We start from the raw sequence: 6128 nt of genomic DNA, 5'->3' as shown, positions 1-6128 counted from the left end.
GACTTTTTTCCTTTAAAATTACATGTGTCAACAACTCATCTAGTTTTCCTGCATCCACATCTGAGACAAAGGACTTCATTCATAGCAGATAACATCGTGTCATGAAGGGTCTGTGCTCCTTCAGACTAAGTGCCCTCTTAAGCTTGGGATTTTGGCTTTTTAAAAATTTGTTCTTTTCCAGTTCTAGGTGTAAACAATGGAATCTCCAGACTTTGAAGTTGAGCCATAGTGATCTGGGAGATCAAGAGTCCAGGTCGGATGTTACAACCAGTCCGTCAGGGAAACCCTGAGGAGCAAGAGTTCTGGATCAGTCCAGTGGAGCTTTGGACCTGAACTTGGTGGACCAATGCTATCTAGGAACTGAGCTAAGCTGGGCTTAATCCCTTTCCCCAAAGACTGAGGTGGCCTGGGGGATGATGCCGCCAAGATGTTGGGAGGAATTTTTGTGTGCTTGCTCTTGCTATAGCTTTGAAGTAAATATTTCCCTGTAGTAGCTAATTGATATTAAATGATTAAATTGAACTATGGTAATAGTTACTGGGCTCATAAAATGGATGGAACACAATCAGTGTGAGTTTGAGTCAATGGATAAGGAAAGAGATGCCCCCCCACCTCCCGAAATCCCTCAGGTTATTTGACTACTTTGGTAGCATAGAAAAGGTAGTAAAATGTAATAGGCTTGGCCTTGAGAAAGTGGGGCCATAAGTAAATCTCTATGTTTATATTTACATAACACACACACAACAGCTGGGTCTTGCGGTCAAAAGAGTTCTGGGCCTGGAGTCAGGAAGACCTGAGTACAAATCTGGTCTTGGGCATTTGCTGTCTGTGTGACCCTGGATAAGTTACTTAACCTCTATGTACCTGAGTTTCTTCAGTTGTAAAATAGGAATCATAATAGTACCTACCTCAGAGGGTTGTTGTGCGAACTAAATGAGACAATATTTGTAAAGCATTTAGCACAGTTACCAAGAGTAGGCTCTTGGTAAATGGTTGTTCTTTTCCTTTCCCCTTCCCTCCATATGTATATGTGTCTCTTTGTGTGTGTATTATACATATATGTATGTATATAAACATATAGATATATGTGTATAATACACATACATATATAAATACCTACTCATGCACATATACATATAAACATACCTGTATATGTAGATGCATTCATGTGCATGTATGTGTATACATAGTATTCATGAGGATCAGTTGAATATGGCTTACCAAAACTTTGTCTTGCCCTGTCTAAGCACAGTGCTCTACACACATTAGGTGCTGCTGAATTAGGTACAAAGGACTACATGGTTAAACTTTCCAGCAAAGGATCAGGGAAGCTTATATTTGCCTCCCCAAGCCTATGACTCCCTACAGGTTCTTGACAGACACTACTCCAGCTGAATGGGTTCTAAAAGATCTCTGCTAAAGTGGTTGCGGTGATTAATCCAAAGAGCTGCTGGTTACCAGGGTGATTGATGCAACTTCAACCAGGGTCATTGTGAGATAAAAATAAAATGAATTAAAGTGCCTATCTCAGACATGGGTAAAAGTGTAACAGCTCAGTCACTTTTCAGTTAGGAAAAAAGAAAACTGCTTCTTGACAGGATAATTATTTAGAACATTTTGAGAAGTAGAGGGCTGCAAGCAGGTGCCAGGGTCTGGGAAAAAGGACTTCTACATTAAGCAACATTTTATAAACTTACTGCCAAAGTTTGTTTGTTGTTTTTAGACTGAATATGGTTAAATGAAAGAGGATGATTTTTTTTTAGAAGAAAGGCACCTGAAGGTATTTGCAATGAAATTTGCAATGAAAAAGGAGAATGGAAAACATGTATCTCCTCTCAGTAGAGTGGTGGGGGGCCCATGGGTGAAAGATGTTGCAGAAATTTTCACAAATATTTGTCTTATTTATTGATTTTCTTCAATGTTTTTCTTTCATGTCAGGGAGTCCTCAGTGGTGAGTGGGAGGTGAGAAATGAATAATTTAAAAAAGGAAGGAAGGAAAGAAGGGAAGGAGAAAGGATGAGTTACATACACTTACCTAAAAAAACTCTATCCTATACTAATCTAGAAGTAAAGAAAGATAGAAAAAAACCTAGGAAGGTACTATGAATCTTTTAAAGCACTTAAATGCGCACCATCTAATTAGTGCGTAATGAATGGATGAATGAGATTCCCACTGTCACTTTCTACTGTCTAATGAAACCACACAAAGGAAGCAGAGGCGGGGTGGAATCATTGAGAGGAGGGTAAGATCTTGTTGTTAGATTCTATTAGGACACGAGGAAGGGATGTGAGATATGTAGAAAATGTGAGAAATCCACACACTCTATGCCACCCCCACCCCAGTCCTCAAGGGCTCCTTCGTTTGGTTGGGAAGAAAGCTTTGAAGCTGCTAATGATATATCACCATGCCAAACTTTTTTTTTTCACTTACCTATTTCGGGGTGGGGGTGGTGAGGAGGTGATGGCCTTCAGTATCTGGAACCAAGTGACTGGACTACTTGATCTTGGCAGCCCCAGGTACACTGTAACATGAAGAGTTTAATTGGGGCAGTATACCTGTCAATCCATCATGCAGGTCCTAAGGGAAGCCTAGGGAAGACAAAAACCTTCCTTGGAGAAGAATAGCAAAAGCTTTCTTGATGCTGATATTCAGTATGAATTCAGTTTGTGAAAACAGAACCTAACAACATGATGATGTGATGATGAGGATGAGGCTATGGGAACAAAATTTTGATTTTTTCAGACATAGTAGTGATTTTATTGCTGCATTCAGAGAGATGGCTAGCTTCAGATCTTTGCTACACAATGTTAATCTTTATTAGTATTTGTAAATCAGATTCCAGTGGTGGTATGCAGCTTTCAATCAGTTATGGTCATAGAGGCATAGTTAAAGGCAAGTTCAATAAAAGGAAAGTCTTTGGATTATTGCCATTAGAACACACTCTTTGGTTCCAGTTACTTATATACTGACTAGAAACCTTTGTCTAAATTACTGGAGGCTGAAGTGTCTGTACTTCAGCACACAAATGCAAGTATGTATGGTATATATATATATACACACATATATACACAGACACACACACATATACACATATGAGTGTATATGTGTATATGTGTGTGTGTGTGTGTGTGTATTTATATAGAGCTTCAGCTAGTAATTCTGGTGCTCAGGGAAAGCACATTAGCAGGATAGGGAGTTCTTAGGCTTGACCTAGGACCCGTTTAAAGGACTGATTCTAAGAGCTTGAAAGCTGATCAAATTGTCCCAACCATCCTCGAACATTTTGTGATTAATATCCTGTAAATGAATTGTTATATGATAAATGTTATCTCCTATACTACCAAAAAGTGAAAGTCTAAGCCAAAGAACAACCTCACACATAATCTGGTAAGATTTATTGAAGAATATAAATTATTGCAGAGATGAATTACATTAGGCTTGATATCAAATGACTTTTGGTATTGAGGAAACTGTCAATAATTCTTCCACCCCCTGATACTTTTGGATGAAGGGCACATACCTCTAGGCTTATTTCTTAACCTTTCCTTCCATCCTTCTCCATGCTGATGCAAATCTAAATTTCCATGTGAAATTCATAAAATGTGTCTTTGGCAGCTAATTGATTTCACTTGAGAATGATCCTGATTATGTAAATAAATAAGTAAAAGTAAAAATAAATTTAAAAAACTACCTGCTTTTAATCTTTATTAGTAAAGTGCCCACCATTTCTCACCTGCCCACTTTCCAGGGTAACTGCAGCAGCCTGGAGTCCCACCTCTTCATGTTCCCCTTGGTAAAGATTCCAACAGGAGGCTATCCCAACATCTGGAGGGTGACACATTGAGTCCTAACCAGAATATATCTAGAAAAAAAGTCAGAACTGGAATTCCCCAGAATGGAATTTCTCAGCCTTGGATATTATCTCCTGGATAGTCCTAAATTTGAAAGTTCCCAAGTTTAAGAGTTCTTCAGGCCAATAGAAATAATATTTCTTCTACATCATGTCCTGGAAGAAGGAAGAGTCTTCCTGGTAGTTGCTGGAACCATCCAGTGTAGACAAACAGCACTTCAGTCAGACTAAGTTATCAGAGAGTGTAGTGAGCATAAAAACCAGGCACCATGTCATACTATCAGAGGTACGAAGGAGACATCCAAGTATATGTTGACAACCTGGAAACTGGTGCTGGCAAAGGAGAATTAGAAAGAGCCTTTAGTTATTATGGTCCCTTAAGAACTATATGGATTGCCAGAAATCCTCCAAGATTTCCCTTTGTGGAGTTTGAAGATCCAAGGGATTCAGAGGATGGAATCCAACCCCTAGATGGAAAGGTGATTTATAGTTCCAATGTAAAAGTTGAATTGTCAACCAGCCTGCCTTGAAGATTTTGGCATGACAAACCACCTGCTTACTGCCCATTCAGTTCTAATGACAGATATTATGAATGTTGTGAGAAAGGTCATCATGCTTATGATTTTCACTGCTACAACCAACCAAGGAAAAGTAGGTCACAATCTAGATCTCACTGAGGAAGGAGATATTCTTGCTTATGAAGCAGGAACTGTGGAAGGAGGTCGAGATCTGTATCTCCTCAAAGACCAAGATCTACCTCTCTGTGTACATCTAGATATAATTCAATCCAGTCTTGATAAGGTTCTTTAAAAAGCTCAGGATCATCCTGTTCAAGCTCCTGATCCACATCTCTTTCAAGACCTAGAAGCTGTCAATCAAAGTCCAGATCACCATCTCCAAAGACAGCCCCCTCACCTTCTGGAAGTCCTAGCAGAAGTGCAAGCCCTAAAATTAAAAAAAACAAAACAAAACTGCCTTTTAGGAAAAATAAGTTATTTTGTTTACTTTATTATAAGAGATTTTGTGATGTCTGTTCATTGTAAATGTAGCCTAGAGGGGTATTTGTATCACCTAATAATCAAAATGGATCTAGATATTTTAAGAGCTCTATAAACCTACATCAACAAAGTAGTATTAATTATATGTACACACATATCTTTTGATCTGAAGATGAGGGGATTTTCTAGTTGGTACATTAAGAATAAAAATGTATATTTCTACAAAGGAATGCACACTCTTCACATGTTTTTCAAGATTTGCATGCTAATTGATCATGTGCTTCATGGTGATGGATAGTTTTCTAAGTATTCATGGTATTGAAGAGTTTTCTGAGTGCTAATTGACAAAGGCAGATATACATACGCATATACAGGTTATTTCACCTTTGGGGGTCTTTGAACCTCAGTGACCTGAGATCTAGGGGCCTCCTTGTCTTTGGAGGAAAAAAAAAAACTATATGATCTGGTTCCCATGATTAACTTAGGGATGATATATGGCTAATGACGTTGGGAGATCATGGTGATCTCAGGACTAGAAGTCCAGTGAACTTGAGTATTAATAAATATCCTGAATATGACCTTAACAATACAGTCATCTAAGAGTATTTCAAGGGTGAGAATGGGATGTAAAACATCTTTTAGAAATTGGAAGTTAAAAAAAAATATCCTAATAAACTTGATAAGCAAATTTAGGAAGCTTAAATATCTATGCTTAAAAGAAAATTATTAGCAACATGTGAGCAAAGATAAATTACTATAAAACCTATATAACACAAAAGTTTCATCTATTTAGGAAAAGAGGCTCTCCAAATGGGGGGTACACTTGAAATTATTGTAAACAATGAACAATAATAGTAATCATAATAACTCGATCTGTCACACTAACTTCCATACATTGAGGTACCCAGGACTCCAATGAAGAAATATTTAAGAACACCCCAATCTACTCCTTCATAGAGATGAGAGGTCCACAGACATAGCATCTTGTACATATTTTAACTTTTACAATGTATTGATTAACTTTGTTGAGTTTTCCCTCTCTTTTCTCTCTCTTTTTTTCCTTTCAAAACATACTACTTGTTATATGGGATGACTCCCTTGGAGGGAAGAGAGGGGGAGGGAATATATAGGAAAATTATGGTGAATGGAATGAAGTTAATGAAGGCTTCTCAGTGTTTAACAAAAGTCTTTTAGTACACTGTTAGGCCTAAGTTTCAGCTTCCCAGAAATCATGTGACTTTTGGGAATACGAAATTTAAACTTCCGCTCTTGGGTTGCC

At 38.0% G+C, this 6128-nt stretch overlaps 1 pseudogene; it reads left to right on the top strand.

The window, feature by feature from the left end:
- Positions 1 to 4120: 4120 nt before the first annotated feature.
- On the top strand, positions 4121 to 4894 carry LOC140507651 (uncharacterized; annotated as a pseudogene).
- The last annotated feature ends 1234 nt before the right edge of the window (positions 4895 to 6128 follow it).

This window comes from Notamacropus eugenii, chromosome 5, assembly GCF_028372415.1.
Source record: "Notamacropus eugenii isolate mMacEug1 chromosome 5, mMacEug1.pri_v2, whole genome shotgun sequence".
NCBI classification, from domain to species: Eukaryota; Metazoa; Chordata; class Mammalia; order Diprotodontia; family Macropodidae; genus Notamacropus; species Notamacropus eugenii.
Note: the sequence above shows the minus strand (reverse complement) of the source record. Positions and strands in the feature narration are given on the sequence as shown.